Consider the following 19,130-nt stretch of genomic DNA (forward strand, 5'->3'; position numbering starts at 1 on the left):
AAGAATGCGTATATTTAGTTAAGACTCTTACGTGTATACCTCTTTCTTGTACCCTTCTTAACCAAGCTACAGTAGGGGATTAAAGTTGCTTTTCTCGGAATAGAAGCCCTTGTCCTTATTAGAGGAACTCCTTCAGCGTGAGGCAGAAAGAGATATCCGTATCTGAGAACCTGATGCCAGAAACCTCAGACAGACAGCACACAACCACCTTAACTGGGTGTGTCTGGGTGGGTTGCCTATGTCAACCTAAAGGTCTGTGTATGTTTGTGAATATGTGGGAAAGACTGTAGACTTCAGGATCCAGAAAGAGATAGAGCTAGGTCATGTGTGTTGGATGGAGGGAAAGCTCCAAAGACAAGATCCAGAAACGGAACCTGCCAGCAGTGTGTTAGAGGGGTACAGAGACCAAGGAGGGAGCAGGAAGCAGGGCTCAGCTACCAAAGGGCAGAATGGGGCAGCAACAGAAAAGACAAAGGTGGTACACTAGTTGGAGAAAGGATGGAGAACTGGGAATGATAGCAGAAACTGAGGTTAGCTATAGTTGGAATTTGAAAATTCTTTCTTGCTAGGCTTTGAAAACATCATGCTGATTGAAGAAAGTTAGTCATAAAAGGACAACTACTGTATGATCTTACTTGTATGAAATAAGCAAATATATAGAAACCGAAGATTATTGGGGGTTGCCAGCTGTGACAGGGAGGCGGGAAGGGTCTGAAATCTTTCACTGTCTCATCTCATGCTGTCATTCTTAATCTCTTTATACTCTCAATACTTTTTCTTTTTAAATTTATAACATTTCTATTACTTAATCACCATATAACTTGAGTTTTAAATTCAAAAAAAGAGAAATGAGTAAGAGAAGGTGCCACTGTGCAATACTTTGTGTCAGCTAGGCATCAGGGAACCAGAGTGACAGAATGCACTTCTTCTTTGCGGAAAGCTTGAGGAGAGTCATGGCAGCTACAATGACCATGTCATATAGACACTCCAGTAAAAGGGCTGGTTAACTAGAACTTTGGAAATTGGGTGAGTGGGTAGAAAGGAATGCATTGCAGAGAAACTGAAGATATATATGTATGTACATATATGTGAATTAAAATAACTTTGTGTAGCTAGTAATTGGCAATGATAATTCATCATGGATTTCTGAGCAGAAGATCCAGGTAATGATACCTGACTTCAGGAAAGTTTGCTTTGGCATTATTGTGCACAGAACACCCAAGGAAGAAATACAGCCCCTCAACGGGAGCTGATGCACTGCTTCAGCAAATCTTAGGATATAAGTTTAGAAGAAAAGCATCATCTCCCGAAGGTCATAAAAGTTGTTTGTGAGTATATACTAGATTTTCTTTTATTTTTTTTTATTGTGCTTTAAGTGAAAAGTTACAATCCACGTCAGTTTCTCATACAAAAACTTATGTACACATTGTTATGTGACCCTAGTTGCTCTCACTGCAATGTGACAGCACACTCCTTCTCTCCACCTGTGTTCCCTGTGTCCATTGAACCAGCTCCTGTTCTCCTCTCCCTCCTCACCTTGACTCCAGATAGGAGCTGTCCATATAGTCTCATGTGTCTACTTAAGCTAAGAATCACACTCCTCACCAGTATCATTTTATGTCCTATAGTCTAATCTTTGTCTGAAGAGTTGGTTTCAAGAATGGTTTTAGTTTTGACAGACAGTGTGGGGGTCATGACCTCTGGGGTACCTCCATCTCAGTCAGACCGTTATGTCTGGTCTTTTTACTGGAATCTGAGGTCTGCATCCCACTTTCCTCCTGCTTCATCAGGGATTCTCTGCTATGTTCCCTTTCAGTGCAGTCATTGGTGGTAGCCAGGCACCATCTGGTTCTTCTGGTCTCAGGCTGATGGAGTCTCTGCTTTATGTAGCCCTTTCTGTCTCTTGGGCACCCCTTGGACACAGTCCCCTGGAGGGACAGTGGCAGGGCTGGCAGTAGCAGTCAGGATGCAGTTTCCTCCGGGGGAGACAGCAAGTCTCACAGTCTACTCACAACTCCGGAACCAGAGAAGAGCAGTGTTGTTGGCAAAAGCTAAGTACTTGCATTCGTTTTACTGTGCGCTCAGCCCCCAAGACAGCTTCAGTAGCTGTAGATCTCCCTGCACCTGAGATAGGTGTTGCTGTGCAGCCTGAGCCATTCTCCTCGCCTTGGAGAAGGAATAAATTAACAATTGGGGGAAAAGATAATCTGCCAGCTCCACTAAGCTGGGAAGCTCAGGACAGAAGAAGCTCCTTTCCAGGCACAAATGCTCCATGGACTTTGAATACCTTTCACCCCTGCATGGACCTGTGTAGGCCCATTTCGGTAGATTAGGCCCTTGTTACTGCAGTGGTGTATGTGCTGGGTATCCAACTTCAACTGTTTCACCTTCTGGTGGAGAGGTGTGTTTTTGATGTTTGACACTGCTCTGCCTATTAAACAGGGTCCTCACCTACCTACGTTGGGGGCCTGAGGACTGGTGGCTCCACCCACATCATCTAGACACCCACAACAGGGGTCCAAGGATAACAGGTGCCTCCCAGTCCTTACAAACAAAAGCGTAGGGTGCCTGTGGTCTGACTGCAGAACCCACCTACCTGTGCACTATAGAAACAGAGGTGCACTTTCCTCACAGATACTTGGGAGATGGTTCTCAGCAACCGTCTTTGTTCAGAGTGTGACCCCCTGCTGCAAGCAGATACCTGTGTCTACAACAATCACCCCTCCCCATATAAGACTATAGGACGTGAGGACCTACAATTGATGACCAACTACCTAGACACCTGAGCTGAATCTATACAAGAAAAGTGAATGGACTCCTAGGCTCATATACCTGGTAACAGGTCGAGCCATCTGGTGACAGGATGTTAAATCTTGAAAGTTGCAAATGATCAAGCAAGCTCACTCAAGCAGCCTATTTGGGCATATCAAAACAAAACAAAGCAAAAAGCTAGGATACAGTAGGCAAAAGTAAAAAAATAAAATAAAATAACTTATAGATGGCTCAGAGACAGCAGTCAATATCAAATCACATAAAGAAGCAGACCATGATCACTTCAACAATCTCTCAAAACAAAGAATCAAGGAATCTTCCAGATGAAGGTGTTTTCCTGGAATTACCAGATGTAGAATACAAAAGGTTAATATACAGAACTTTCAAGAGATCAGGGAGATCAGGCAAAATGCAGAACAAGCCAAAGAACACACAGATAAAGTAGCTGAAGAAACTAAAAAGTTTACTCAAGAACATAAAGAAAAATTTAATAGGCTGCAACAATCCATAGAAAGAAAGCAATCAGGAATTCAGGAGATTAACAATAAAATTACAGAATTAGACAACTCAGTAGACAGAGGAACAGTATTGACGAAATGGAAAGCAGAATTGGTGAGATTGAAGATAAATAACGTGGCACCAATATATTTGATGAAAAATCAGATAAAATTATTTTTAAAAAACATGAAGAAACCCTAAGAATCATGTGGGGCTCTATCAAGAGAAATAACCTATGAGTGATTGAAGTATCAGATTAGGGAGGGATAACAGAAAAGACAGAGAGAATTGTTGAAGATTTGTTGGCAGAAAACTTCCTTGATACCATGAAAGATGACTCATTGAACCCCACATAAGGTAGATCTCAAAAGAAAGTCACCCAGACATATTATAAAGAAACTTGCCAAAACCAAAGACAAAGAGAGAATTTTAAGAGTGGCTAGGAATAAATGAAAAGTCACCTACAAAGGAGACTCAATAAGAATAAGCTCAGACTACTCGAGAGAAACCATGCAGGGAAGAAGGCAATGGGATGACTTATATAAAGTGATGAAGGAAAAAAATTGCCAGCCAGCATCATATTATATCCAGCAAAACCGTCTCTCAAATATGAAGGTGAAATTAGGACATTTCCAGATAAACAGAAGATTAAGGAATTTGTTAAAAAAAAAAAAAAACCTACAAGAAGTACTAAAGAGGGTTTTCTGATAGAAAATCAACAATATCAGATATCAACCCAAGATTAGAATGCAGGACAGAGCAACCAGATATCAACCCAGGCAGGGAAATTACAAAAATAAATCAAGATAAAAAAATGCTCAGAACAGGGAAACAGTGATGTTATTATGTAAAGGATGACAATACTAAAATAATAAAGAGGGAGTGAAAAATGTAGTCATAGATCTTTCACACACAGAGATAGTCAAGGGGATAGAAAGATGTAAAAGTTAGGTTTAAACTTAGAAAAATAATGGCAAATATTAAGGTAACCAAAAAGGAGACTAACAATCCTACACATCGAAATAAAATACAAGAAAAACATAACAACTCGGGAAAAAAAAAAAATCAACAATGAATAAGAGGAAAAGACAATATACAAAGAATAACTACTCAGTACAAAAAATTAAGCAGAAAAAAGAAACTCGACAACATACAAAAAAAGATATCAAAATGATGGCAGAAAACTCATAACTACCATAATTACACTGAATGTAAATGGACTAAATGCACCAATAGAGACAGAGAGTGAAAGAATGGATTAAAAAACACGATCCATCTATATGCTGCCTACAAGAGACACTCCTTAAAGACACAAACAAACTAAAACCAAAGGATGGCAAAAATATATATCAAGCAAACAACAATCAAAAAAGAGCAAGAATGGCAATATCAATTTCTGACAAAATAGACTTTAAAGTTAAATTCACCAAAAAGGATAAGGAAGGACACTATATAATGATTAAACAGACAACATACCAGGAGGATATCACCATATTAAATATATACACACCCAATGACAGGGCTTCAAGATACATAAAACAAACTCTAACAGCATTGTAAAGTGAGATACACAGCTCCACAATAATATTAGCTGACTTCGACATACCACTTTGGTGAAGAACAGAACATTCAGAAAGAAGCTCAGTAAAGACATGGAAAATCTAAATGCCACAATCAACCAACTTGACTTCACATACATATACAGAACACTCCACCCAACAGCAGCCAAGTATACTTTCTTTTCCAATGCATATGGAACATTCTCTGGGAGAGACCACATATTAGGCCATGAAGCACACCTTAACAGAGTCCAATACATCAAAATATTGCAAAGCATCTTCTCTGACCAGGAAGCTATAAAAGTAGAAATCAAAAACAAAAAAAAAAAAGCAGGGAAATGAAATCAACCACTCAGAACCTGAGCATACCTTGCTTAAAAACGACTGGGTTATAGAAGAAATTAAGGATGGAATAAAGAAATTCACAGTATCCAATGAGAATGAAAACACTTCCTACCAGAACCTTTGAGACACAGGTAAAGCATGCTCAGAGGTCAATTTATACCAATACATGCACACATTCAAAAAGGAGAAAGGGCCAAAATCAAAGAATTATCCCTACAACTTGAACAAATAAAAAGAGAGCAACAAAAGAAACCCTCAGTCATCAGAAGAAATTAAATAATAAAAAGTAGAGCAGAATTAAATGAAATAGAGAACAGAAAAAAAAGTTGAAAGAGTTAACAAGACCAAAAGCTGGTTCTTTGAAAAAATTAACAAAATTGCTAAAACATTGGCCAAACTGACAGAAGAAAAAAAGGAGAAGAAGCAAATTACCCAACATCACAACAGACCCAACTGAAATTAAAAGAATCATATCAGATTAGTATGAAAAATCATACTCTAACAGCTTTGAAAACCTAGAAGAAATGGATGAATTTCTAGAAACACATTGCCTACCTAAACTAACAGAAACAGAGGTAGAACAATTAAATAAACCCATAACAGAAGGAGAGGTTGAAAAAGGTAATTAAAAAAATTAAAAATCTCCCAACAACAACAACAACAAAGCCCTGGCCCTGACAGCTTCCCCGGTGAGTTCTACCAAACTTTCAGGGAAGAGTTAACAGTACTACTAGTAAAGGTATTTTAGAGCATTGAAAAAGATGGAATACTCCCAAACTCATTCTATGAAGCCAGCATATCCCTGATACCAAAACCAGGTAAAGACACCACACACACACACACAAAATTACAGACCTATATTCCTCATGAACTTAGATGCAAAAAACCTCCACAAAATTCTACCCAATAGAATTCAATAACATATCAAAAAAATAATTCACCATGACCACATGGGATTCATACTAGGTATGCAGGGATGGTTCAACATTAGAAGAACAATCGAAGTAATCCACCATATAGGTAAAACAAAGGACAAGAACCACATGATCTTATCAATTGATGCAGAAAAGGCATTTGACAAAGTCCAACACCCATTCATGATAAAAACTCTCAGAAAATAGGAATAGAAGGAAAATTCCTCAACACAATAAAGGGCATTTATATAAAGCCAACAGCCAACATCACCCTAAATGGAGAGACTCTGAAAGCACTCCCTTGAGATGGGGAACCAGACAAGGATGCCCTTTATCACGACTCTTATTCAACAGTGTGCTGGAGCTCCTAGCCAGAGCAATTGGGCCAGATAAAGAAATAAAGGGCATCCAGATTGGTAAAGAAGAAATAAAAGTATTTCTATTTGCAGATGACTTGATCTTATACAGAGAAAACCCAAAAGAATCCTCAAGAAAACTACTGAAACTAATAGAAGAGTTCAGCAGAATATCAGGATACAAGATAAACATACAAAAATCAGTTGGATTCCTCTACACCAACAAAAAGAACATCAAAGAGAGAAATCACCAAATCAATGCCATTTACAGTAGCCCCCAAGAAGATAAAATACTAGGAATAATATTGTAACCAGAGACATAAAAGACCTATACAAACAAAACTACAAGACACTACTAAAAGAAATCAAAAGAGACTTACGTAAGTGGACAAACATACCTTGATCATAGATAGGAACACTGAACATTGTAAAAATGTCTCTTCTACTGAAAGCGATCTATAGATATGCTGCAATTCCAATCCAAATTCCAAGGACATTTTTTAATGTGATGGAGAAACAAATCACCAACTTCATATGGAAGGGAAAGAGGCCCCAGATAAATGAAGCATTACTGAAAAAGAAGAACAAAGTGGGAAGCATCACACTACCTGATTTTAGAACTTATTATACCACCATAGTAGTCAAAACAGCCTGGTACCGGTACAGCAGCAGACACATAGACCAATGGAACAGAATTGAGAATCCAGACATAAATCCATTCACTTATTAGCTGATATTTGATAAAGGCTCAAAGTCAGTTAAACGGGGGAAAGACAGCCTCTTTAACAAATGGTGCTGGCATAACTGGATATCCCTCCACAAAAAAATGAAACAAGATCCATACCTCACACCATGCACAAAAACTAACTGAAATGGATCAAAGACCTAAATATGAAATCTAAAATGATAAAAATCATGGAAGAAAAAACAGGGACAACACTAGGAGCCCTAATACATAGCATAAACAGTACAAAAAACATTACTAACAATGTACAAGCACCCAAAGAAAAATGAGATAACTCCTAATAATCAAACACTTATGCTCATCCAAAGTCTTCCCCAGAAGAGTAAACTGATTACCGACAGACTGGGAAACAGTTTTTAGCTATAACATTTCCGATCAGCATCTGATCTCTAAAATCTACATGATAATGCAAAAACTCAACAACAAAAAGACAAATAACCCATTTTAAAAATGGGCAAAGGATAGGAACAGGCACTTCAACGAAGAAGACATTCAGGCAGGTAACAGATACAAGAGGAAATGCTCACAATCATTAGCCATTAAAAAAAAAATGCCATTAGAGAAATGTAAATCACAACTACAATGAGATACCATGTCACTCCAGCAAAAAAAGGCTGCCATTAATCCCAAATCACAAAATAATAAATGTTGGAGAGGTTGTAGAGAGCCTGGAACATTTATTCACCACTGGTGGGAATTTAAAATGGTACAGCCACTTTGGAAATCAATCTGGCACTCCCTTAAAAAGCTAGAAATAGAACTACCATAGGATATGGCAATCCCACTCCTTGGAATATATCTTAGAGAAATAAGAGCCTTTATACGAACAGATATATGCACAACGATGTTCATTGCAGCACTGTTTACAATAGCAAAAAGATGGAAGTAACCAAGGTGCCCATCAACAGATGAATGGATAAATAAATTGTGGTACATTCACACGATGGAATACTTCACATAGATCAAGAACAATGATGAATCCATGAAATATTTCATAGCTTGGAGGAATCTGGAGGGCATTAGGCTGAGTGAAATTAGTCAGTTGCAAAAGGACGAATATTGTATGAGACCACTATTGTAAGAACTTGAGAAATAGTTTAAACAGAGAAGAAAATATTCTTTGATGGGTACGAGGGTGGGGAGAAAGGGAGGGAGAAGGATATTCGCAAATTTAGATAGTAGACAAGAACTATTTTAGGTGAAGGGAAAGACAACATACAATAAAGGAGAGGTCAGCATAACTGGACTAAATCAAAAGCAGTTTCCTGAATAAACCAAATGCTCCGAAGGCCAGAGTAGCAGGGGCAGCATTTGGGGGACCATGTTTTCAGGGGACATCTAGGTCAATTGACATAATAAAATCTATTAAGAAAACATTCTGCATCCCACTTTGGTGAGTGGCGTCTGCAGTCTTAAAAACACTATCAAGCGGCCATCTAAGATGCATCCATTGGTCTCAACCTACCTGGAGCAAAGGAGAATGAAGAACACCAAAGATACAAGGTAATTATGAGTCCAGAAGACAGAAATGGCCCCGTAAATCCGAGACTACATCAGCCTGAGACCAGAAGAACTAGATGATGCCCGTCTACAACCGAAGACTGCCCCGACAGGGAACGAAACAGAGCATCCCTGATGGAGCACGAGAGCAGTGAGATTGCAGACCTCAAAGTCCCATAAAAAAATCAGACTTAATAATCTGACTGAGACTAGAGGAACCCTGGAGGTCACGGTCCCCAGACCTTCTGTTGGCCCAAGACTGGAACCATTCCCAAAGCCAACTCTTCAGACAGGGATTGGACTGGATTATAGGATAGAAAATGATAGTGGTGAGGAGTGACCTTCTTGTCTCAAGTGGACACATGAGACTATGTGGGCAGCTCCCGTTTGGATTGGAGATGAGAAGGCAGAGGGGGACAGAAAGTGGCTGAATGGACACGGGGAATACAGGGCTGAGAGAAGGAGTGTGCTGTCTCATTAGTGGGAGAGGAACTAGGAGTATATAGCAAGCCATATACAAATTTTTGTATGAGAGACTGACTTGATTTGTAAAGTTTCACTTAAAGCACACACACACAAAAGATGGAAAGAATACACAGAGTCACAGTACCAAAAGAAATGGTCGACTTTCAGTCGTTTCATGAGGTGGCATATGATGAAGAACTGGTAGTAGTGAAGCAAGAAGTCCAAGCTACACTGAAGGCACTGGTGAAAAACAAGGCTCCAGGAGCTGACAGAATACCCACTGAGTTGGTTCAACAAACAGATGCAGCACTGTACATGCTCACTCCACCATGCAAAGAAATTTGGAAGCTAGCTACCTGGCCAACAGGCTGCAAGAGATGCACGTTTGTGTCCATTCCAAAGAAAAGCGATCCAACAGATTGTGGAAGTTATCAAATGTAAATCATAGTATTAGTAAATATGGTAAACAAACAAACAAAGAAACTCTATCTACTCTACAGTGAATATGACATTCTATCCCCAGGAGATCTAGTGAGTTTATGATGTTTTTGTTAGGTGCTGTTGAGTCAGTTCCAACTCATAGCGACCCTGTGTACAACAGAACGGAACAGTGCCCAGCCCTGGGCCTTTCTCATTGCTATGTCTGAGCCCACTGGTGCAGCCACAGTGTCAATCTGTCTCATTGAGGCTCTTTGTCTTTTTCACTGACCCTCTACTTTACCAAGCACGATGTCTTTTTCCAGGGGCTGATTCCTCCTGATAATATGTCCAGAGTACGTGAGACCAAGTCTTGCCACCCACCTTTCTAAGGAGCATTCTGGCTGTACTTCTTCCAAGACAGGTGTGTTCATTCTTCTAGCAGTCCATGGCATATTCATTATTCTTCACCAACAACATAATTCAAGTTTCAGTTCTTTTGCCTTCCTTATTCATTGTCCAGCTTTAGCTGCACATGAGGCGACTGAAAATATGATGGCTTGGTTCAGGCACACCTTAGTCCTCAAAGGGACATCTTCGATTTTTAACACTTTAAAGAGGTCTTTTGTAGCAGATTTGCCCAATAAAATATGTCATTTGATTTCTTGACGGCTGCTTCCATGGGTGTTGATTGTGGATCCAAGTAAAATGAAATCCTTGACGACTTCAGTATTTTATCTGTTTATCGTGATTTTTTTCTTGTTCCAGTTGTGAGGATTTTTGTTTACTTTATGTTGAAGTGTAATCCATACTGAAGGCTGAAGTCTTTGATCCTCATCTTCAAATCCTCTTCACTTTCAGTAAGCAAGTTTGTGTCATCTGCATGTCTAGGCTGTTAATGAGTCTTCCTCCAATCCTGGTGCCCCTTCTTCTTCATAGAGTCCAGCTTCTTGGACTGTATGGATTATATGTTTTTTTAAAGACACTGAGTTTTTGGTAATTTACTACGGTAGCCCTTGAAAATGAATACAGAGCCCTTCACCAAGGACAAGTCAAGTTAGCACCAAAAATGTTTTTTTTAAGGGTAGCCACGTAGCATGAGACATGGCAGTTTTTAAAAGTATGAAGTAAAACTTTCAGCTTTGACAAAGAAAGGGCTCCTCTAAGTCCAAGTTCTAAGTCCATTGCTGTTGGGTCAATTCTATCTCATAGCGACCCTAAAGGACAGAGTAGAATTGACCCATAGGGTTTCCAAGGAGTGGCTGGTAGATTCGAACTGCTTGGATAAGTATTGTGAAAAAATACAACCCTGACACACAACTTTTCTGAGCTTAGTATTAAAACAAAACAAAACAAAAAAAAGTTGGTATCGAGTGGATTCTCACTCATAGGGACCCTACAGGACAGAGTAGAGCCTCCCCACAGGGTTTCCAAGGAGGGACTGGTAGATTCAAACTGCAGACCTTTTGGTAGCAGCCAAATGCATAATCATCGCACCACCAGTGGCTTTCAAATCAGCTATAGGCTGATGATCTTCAAATTCTTAGAACCTGGAAAACCTCACAGTGGTATCCACAGCTGGGAACTGTTCTCCACACTTGGATGACCTCAGACATCCAAATCTAACATGTCCGGAAAAAAATCTTTTGGTCATTTTCTCAAGTTTGTTCCTCCATGGTTTTCCACATGGTAGAGAATGGCTCTGGTGACCATGCGCTCATGGTAGCCTGAATTCTAGAAGTCACCTTTGATTCTCCATTCCCCTCATCCCATACATCTGATCCACCAGCAATTCTTGGCAGCTCAAGCTCCAAAGTTCACCTGAAGCCTGCCCACTGTTCCCACCTGCACTGCCACCATCACTGCTCACCCTGACCACTGCAGAAGCATCCTCACCAGTCCTCTGTATTTGCTGTCTTCAAGTTCTCCTGGGCTACAGTTAATTCCTGGGACACATTCTTTCTCAAGACCATTGAACAATAGAAGGAGAAGGGCATTTAGTTGTATGCTACCTCCTCCGCTTGAGCTGCATGCCCCTCAGAAATCACTTTTCACTGTCCACTCTATAATGTCTCTATTCCAATTTCCTGTCTTTGGCCGCACTGCTTTGATAGCGTGCATGCATATGTGCTTCAGGGGTCATGTAGACAGATGCCCTGGAGGAATTTTTCTTAGTACAATCATGGTCGTGTGCCATCAAGAGATTCTGACTCATATCAACCTTGTATGACAACTTAGAATTGCCTCACAAGGTTTCCTAGGTTGCAGTCTTTATGGCGCAGCCCTGGTGGCACCGTGGTTAAGAGCTCGGCTGCTAACCAAAGGGTGGACAGTTTGAATCCACCAGTTGGTTCTTTGCGGAAAGACATGGCAGTCTGCTTCTGTAAAGACTTATAGCCTCAGAAACCCTATGGGGCAGTTCTGCTCTGCCCTATAGGGTCACTATGAGTTGGAATTGATTCAACAGCAACTGGTTTGGATTTTGTTTGGTTAGAATCTTTACGGGAGCCCATCTCCAGATCTTTTCAACCCCTGAGCTGGTGGGTTCCAACGGCCCACCTTTCAGTTAGCCAAGCACTTAACCGTTGCACCTCCAATACTTAACTCTGCGCCGGAGAGGGCCCTCTCCTGACGTCTCCTGTCTCCTCACCCCGTACACCTAGGCCTTGTCCTTGCTTCTAGACCCCACCCTCCCCTCTGGAGACCCAACTCCCCCACGCCCGCCCCACACCCGGGCCGCTGGGCGGGGCCGGCAGCCATGTTCCTCGCCGTCCAGCCAGTTACTCCCGGAAGTGCTGGGACGGGTGGTGAGGGGCCCGGGCCGGATGGCGCGCCTTAGAGAGGATACTGTTCATGCTGCGTTCCCTGCCGTGTTCTCTGAAAGGTATGAAACTCCGACACCTGGCTGGAGGGACCGGCTCCCAGACTGAACAAGCCCGGCCCCTCGAAGGTGTGGAGGGAAGGCGCCAGGAGGGAGGGTCCCAGTGCCAGCATCCCGGGGGCTCCAGAGGTTGGAGAGTCCGGACGTTGGGTTAGCAGCTCGCATCGCCCCCTCAGGCGTACCCCGTCCCGAGTGATCCCCAGGGGCGGACGCGGCACGGGGGCGGGCGGACGCAGCCACTCTAGGGTCTGCGAGAGGGAGCCTCTGGCCCGGGAGACGCAGCTGGTCTGCAAAATTTGCAGCCCCGTGGATTTGCGGGGGGCGGGGGTGGGGGTCCAGCCGCGGGATCCAGCTGCGGAGTGCCCTCGGGCCTGGGGGCTTGAAGGGCTTGGGGAGAAAGGCCGTGTCCAGGGCTGCGCCCAGGTCCCTACTCTGCCCGGGGCGGGTTTGCGGGCCAAGCTGGGGGATGGGGGCCTGCCCACCCCGCCCCCCACCTGCTCCCTGTGCCAGGGGGGAAACCAAGGCCCAGAGTTCGCCCGGGGGGGGTGAGATTCCAGACTGAGGGCGGGGCACTCGCCCCCATTCCTCCTCCCACCCCCACCAGACTCCGTAGGGTGCCACGGACAGGGGAGAGAGGGATCCCCTGCCCAAGGCTCTGCTGCCCCTTACTGTTTTGGGCACTGTGCCTGGGAGGCTGAGGCACCCCGCGCCCGCGCCCGCGCCCGCGCCCGCGCCCGGCTGGTCTACTCTCGGGGCTGGGGCGTCGGCGCGGCCCCACCGGGAAAGGAAGGGGTCCTGGGAATCTGTGGAGCAGCGCGGGGATCCTACTCCTTGTGGATGCAGCAGCGATTCAGTGTCTGTTAACAGTGTGGATGCCGGGTCCCGCTCCCCCTCTGCGTGGCAGGGGTGGGGTAGCAGGAAGGGGTCCTGAGCAACCATGTTGTTTGTTAACTTAAACGTTTGTGCGGCGCTGTGTACCGGTCGCTGTGGACGCGGTCTCTGGTGCTGAGGGGATTTGAGGGTTCCTCACACTGGCGGGATTTGGAGCCTCTACCCTGGTGGCAGTAGGTTTAGTGGGTTACCCTGGTGGCGTAGTGGTTACGTGCTAAGGCTGCTAGCCAAAAGGTTGGCAGTTTGAATCCACCAGGCGCTCCCTGGAAACTGTGGGGCAGTTCTACTCTGTCCTATAGCGTCGCTATGAGTCAGAATTGACTCGATGGCAACGGGTGTGTTTTGTTTTTTTTTTTTAGGTTGGAGATTAGGTGTCTCTCAGGCTGACATTTGAAAGTCTGGAGCTGACGGTTTATGAGGGTTTCTAAGGGTTTTAAGCGCTCCGGCCATGGGCACCAACCCGATCTTCCAGCACCTGCGGACGGACCGCCCCCCCTCCCCCCCCGGGGGATTGGCTGCTCTGGGACCCGGAGCCCAGAGGGCGGTGAGAAGCTGACAAACGTGAGTGATGTCCTGCAGGCTCCAGTTGGCGGGGCAGCCCTGCTCACATGGTCTCAATACCGGCAATCCGGCAGTCGGCTTCGTGCCTGGCCTGGGGGTGGTTTCCGAATGTTCCCTCGTGTCCCCCGACCCGTGCGGGGCGACAACTCTCCCCTGGGCGGGTACCTAGTAGAGGCCTGCAGGGCATCAGGGTATGGAGGGGCAGAGCTTGGGCGGGGAGGGCGCGGCCCTGCAGGTTCCTGTACATGACCACGGCAGGGGGGTGCGGGTCGTGAAGGCTGGACCTGGTAGAGGACCCACTAGGTCGCACAGAAGGAGTGGGTTAGGATAATCATAGCATTAACGGGAGTATTGAGAGAGCGCCCTGGGGCGTTGGGTCCCTCGGGAAGAAAAGCTTCTGCTGTCGCCACTGGAGCGGTACCCAGGTCGTCCGGGCTTAGGTCCAGGAGGTTCCCATGCTCAGAGGGCCTGGTGGGCAGAACAGAACCGGCGGTGCGCGCGCCCTCTCGCGGCCTTGCACCGAATCGCTGAAGTCCAGTGTCAGGCGATTCTAAGCCATGGTTTTGGAACTGAATAGTGAAGCAGAGCAAATGATGCAGTGCCTTGATGGGACCGGTGGAGACAACAAGAAGCAAAGCACAGCTCAAACTTCAAAATTCCACTGAGTGTTAGTAGGATTTGGAGGAAGAAAATAGACGGAGAGTCGAGAGGCCCAGAGATGCAGAAGGGTTAGAGGATTAGGGTTAGGGGTTAGGGTTTGGTGTTAGGGGTCCAGGTTTGGGGGTTAGAGGTTTGGGAGTTAGGTTTAGGGGTATAGGTTTTAGGTGGTTGGGGGTTGGGGTTAGGGCTGGGGTTACTAGGCTCGGGCACAAGTGGTTTAGGGTTAGGGTTAGAGTGAGGCTGAGATTGATTCCCCAGTCTTGTGTACCGTCTTTCCTTCGCCAGAGTTACCACCGATCTGTTGTTTGGTTGGAAACCCTGGTGGCGTAGTGGTTAAGAGCCACCGGTGCTAACCAAAGGTCTGCAGTTCGAATCCACCAAGCACTCCTTGGAAACTCTATGGGGGCAGTTCTAATCTGTCCTGTAGGGTCGCTATGAGCTGGAATCAACTCGACAGCAGTGGGTTTGGTTTTTTTGGTTATTGTTTAGTTGGCTTTTCTCTACCCGCTCTTCGTCTCCCTGGTGAACATCAAGGATTGTTTCTGTGCGTAAATGTTTTCATGAGTTTTTATGATAGTGGTCTCTTACTGTATATGACGTTTTGTGATTGACTTAGTGTGATGCGCCCCAGATTCATCCATGGTGTGAGATGTTTCGGAGATTCATCATTGGTCTTTATTGTCGTGTAGTGTTCCACTGTGTATGTACCGTAGTTTGTTTATCCATTCCTCTGTGGACGAGCACTTAGGTTGTTTCCATCTTTTTGCAACTGTGAATAATGTTGCAGTGAACACGGGTGTGCATGTGTCTATTCCTGTGACTGCTCATGGAAACCCTGGTGGCTAGTGGTTAAGTGCTATGGCTGCTAACAAAAAGGGTTAGGGTTTGGGCTTAGGGATGTTAAGGTTAGGGTTGTTAGAGTTAGGGTCGTTAGGGTTTGGGGTTAGAGTTTAGGGTTAGGGTTTTTTGGTTGGGGTTAGGTGTTAGGGTTAGGTTTAGGGTTTGAGGTTAGAGTTTGGAGTTAAGGTTAGGTGTTAGGGGTTGCAGTTTGGGGTTTAGGGTTTTGGGGTTTAGTCGTTAGGGTTTGGTTTAGGTTTTAGGGGTCAGGGTTTAGGTTTAGGGTTGGGGTTGGTGTTGGGTCTGTTTGGGATATGTGGTTTGGGGTTAGAGGGTGGGTGTTAGAGGGTTGGGGTCTAGAGGGTTGGGGGTTAGAGATTGAGGGAGTTAGAGGGTGAGGGGTTAGAGGGTGAGGGGGTTAGAAGTTGAGAAGATTATAGAGTGAGGGAGTGAGAAGGTGAGGGTGTGAGGGGGTGAAGGTTAGGATTTAGGGTTAGAGGGTTTAGGCTTAGGGTTCAGAAGCTTGGGGTTAGGGGGTTAGGGTTTTTGGGTTCAGAGGTTGGGGTTGGTGTTGTGGTTAGGGTTAGAGAGTTAGGGTTAGAGGGTTAGGCTTAGAGGATTAGGGTTAGGGCTAGGGCTTAGGGGTTCAGGTTTAGGGGTTTGGGATGGGTTTGGGGTAAGGTTTTAGGGTTTAGGATTAGAGGGTTAGGCTTAGGGCTTAGAGTTTAGGGTTTTAGGATTTAGAGTTTAGGGCTTAGGGCTTAGAGCCTAGGGTTTAGGGCTTAAGGTTTAAGGCTTAGAGTGAGCGTTAAGGCTGGGGGCTGGGGTTAGGGTTTAGGGTATTAGGGTTAGAGGGTTAGACGGTTTAGTGTTTAAGCTTAGGGTTTAGGGGTTAGGGGTTGGAGTTAAGGGTGTTAGTGTTTAGGGTTTTGGCGTTTAGGGTGTTAGGGTTAAATGTGTTAGGGCTAAGGGTGTTAGGGTTTTAAGTGTTATGGTTTAGGGTTTAGAGTTAAGTGATAGGGTTAGGCTTAGGCTCATTCTTAGGTTTAGGGCTAGGGATTTGAGGTTTAGGGTTTGGGGTTAGGTTTGGAGGTTGGGGTTAGGATTAGGGCTAGGGTTAGAGGGTTAGGGTTAGAGGTTAGAGTTAGAGGGTTAGGGTTTCGGATTAGGGTTTCATGTTAGCGTTAGAGGGTTAGGGTTCGAGGGTTAGGGTCATTAGGGTTAGGGTGGTTAGGGGTTAGGGTTAGGTGTTAGGGTTTAGGGTTTACGGTTAGGTTTAGGGTTTGGGGTTTGGGATTTGAGGTTTGGGTTTAGGGTTTGAGGCTTAGAGTATAGGGTTTAGTGTGTAGGGTTTTGATGTGTAGTGTTTTGGGGTGTAGGTGTTTAGGTTGTAGAGTTTAGGGAATAGGGGTTAGGGTTTGGGTTAGGGTTAGAGTTTAGGGCCTTGGGGGTTAGAACCTAAGGGCTTAGGGTCTTAGGGGCTTTGGGGCTCAGGGCTTAGGGGCTAGAGTTAGAGGGCTAAGGCCAGAGGGCCCGAAGGCCAGAGGGCCAGGGTTATGGTTTGATTCCTGGCTGGCAATTTTTTTCCTTCAATATTTTGTGTAAGTCATCCCTTTGCCTTCTTGCCTGCATGATTTCTGCTGAGTAGTCCAAGTTTTTTATTATTTACTCTCCTTTGTTGGTGACTTCCTTTATCCCTAGCCTCTCTTAAAATTCTCTTTATATTTGATTTTGGCAAGTTTGATTATTATGTGTCTCGGTCACTTTCTTTTGAGATCTACCGTATGTGGAATTCGATGAGCATCTTTCATGATATCAGGGAAGTTCTGCCAACAAATCTTCAACAGTTCCCTCTGTATTTTCTGTTAGCCCTCCCTGTTCTGGTACTGAAATCACTCATAGTTATTTCTCTTGATAAAGTCCCACATGATTCTTTGGATTTCTTCATTTAAAATTCTTTTATCTGCTTTCTCTTCAAATATATTAGTCCCAAGAGTTTGATCTTCCATCTCAGTAATTCTGCCTTCCAATTCCTCAATTGTGCTCTTATTACTTTCTATTGAGTTTTCTGACTCTGTAATTTTATTGTTAATCTTCTGAATCTCTGATTGCAGTCTCTCTATGGTTTCTTGCAGCTTATTAAATTTTTAACTATGTTCTTGAGTAACCTTTTTAATTTCTTCAGCTGCTTTATCTTTGTGTTCCTTGGCTTGATCTGCATTTTGCCTCATTGGAGAAATCCTTGGGCCCTTCACTGGCACGCCATGCAGCTCCACGACGTCCACTCCTGGCCCTGACATTTGGCCGGTGCCCCACTGAACATGTGCTCCGGAGCCATGTTTCTCCACCCATCACTATCATTCTGCCACCAGGGGATATGTGAGTGTGGGAGTCACCATTTCTCACTGGCAGCAGCATCACAAGTCACTAGACTTCCAGGTACCCGCAGACGTAGGCTGCCTTCTGCCTCAGGAAACGTCCCGAATCCTTTATACCAGACGCTGACACTGGGCCACTGGTGGACATTCATTTTCATCCACACAGAGGTCTGGGTGAGGGTCAGCAGGCCAGGTAGGTGAAGTCAAGGCCAGGTGGGCGGGACTAAGGTTTCTTTGCCATCACCATGGAGAGAGTCTCCCCACCGGAAGAGTGGGCAGAGCTTATGATGGGCCTGGTGACAAGACTTAGCCAATGGCAGAGATCCAGTCCACCAGGCAGATGACACAGGGTCCTCCATTGTGACCTAGGACACCTAGTGGCCAAAGGATTTGAGCACACCCTGGGAAAGGCTATGCAGGCACAAGGGAGCCCCTGGTGCGGACTGCTTCACGGCATTGGCAGAGCAAGCCAGGGTCCAATTTTCCCACTTTCCTCAGGATATCAGTATGCAAGACATCCCCACTCACCATCTCTTGCCTCTCTCTCTGTATGTGTTCATTCTCTGAAATCTCTTCTTTCTCCCCCCATGCACTTCACAGCTTGGAGTGCCTGATAGAATGCCTAGAGACGAAAGAGCAAAGGGAGAAGGCCTCTGGCTCTACTGGTTGCCCATGGGCAGAGAAGATCTGCTAGTCTATCTGGAAGGTCTAGAGAGTAGTCATTGATTGGGGAGCTACATCACGGGTGGACCCTGGCCAGGTGAAGCTTGCTGACACGGGGCAGCCTCTCCGGAGACTACTAATTCCGCTGATAACATTCTATGCAAATACCCGGGTGAGTGCCATGGGCAGAAAACATTGACACATACCTGCCAGAGGCCTATTCTGGGTCTGAAGAGTCCACCCTGGTCTCCAGCAACTCATCATCTCAGCACACACTTTGCCTGCACGCATGGAAATTGCCTCTCTCAACGAATGTCTTCACCTGCTAGGAAACACACGAAGTCACTCAGCCAAAGGAGAGCACAGGCAAAGTCAACTGAAGCCCGTATTGTCAAGATTTTGCTTCTGTTGGGGCACAGCCCCCGGTGGCACAGTGCATGCGCGTCACTTCTCCAAAGACAAGGCCGAAATCCGGGCATCCAGGGCCCCAGCAGTCCAGAGTCTGCGCATGGCGGCATATGGATCGCCTCTTTGCCACATACAGGAGGGAGGCCTGTGCCCTAGACTGGCTCCGCTAGAGCTCCACGACCTCAGCTATTTTCCCTGACCTTTGGCCCGTGCCCTCATGATTGTGTGATCTCTAGTTACACTTCACCTCCGACCACTCTGAGTCCGCCACCTGCGGATA

The 19,130-nt window shown here is 45.0% G+C and overlaps 2 long non-coding RNA genes across 6 annotated transcripts in view; one reads left to right on the plus strand and one right to left on the minus strand.

Annotated features, from left to right (window-relative positions):
• The window catches only part of LOC135229515 (uncharacterized), a 1,091,601-nt gene that overhangs the window by 998,914 nt on the left and 73,557 nt on the right, over positions 1–19,130 (plus strand). The window lies entirely within an intron of this gene.
• The window catches only part of LOC135229514 (uncharacterized), a 947,039-nt gene that overhangs the window by 874,800 nt on the left and 53,109 nt on the right, over positions 1–19,130 (minus strand). For 3 of the 5 annotated variants that reach the window (XR_010320199.1, XR_010320196.1, XR_010320197.1), the window contains exons 4-5: positions 18,649–18,767; positions 18,308–18,401 (exon numbers count right to left, since the gene is read on the minus strand). This is a non-coding gene — a long non-coding RNA (uncharacterized LOC135229514). The remainder of the gene's footprint in view (positions 1–18,307; positions 18,402–18,648; positions 18,768–19,130) is intronic. The other 2 variants (XR_010320200.1, XR_010320198.1) reach the window with 2 other exon arrangements.

The sequence above is a fragment of the Loxodonta africana genome, unplaced genomic scaffold, assembly GCF_030014295.1.
Source record: "Loxodonta africana isolate mLoxAfr1 unplaced genomic scaffold, mLoxAfr1.hap2 scaffold_33, whole genome shotgun sequence".
Classification (NCBI taxonomy): Eukaryota; Metazoa; Chordata; class Mammalia; order Proboscidea; family Elephantidae; genus Loxodonta; species Loxodonta africana.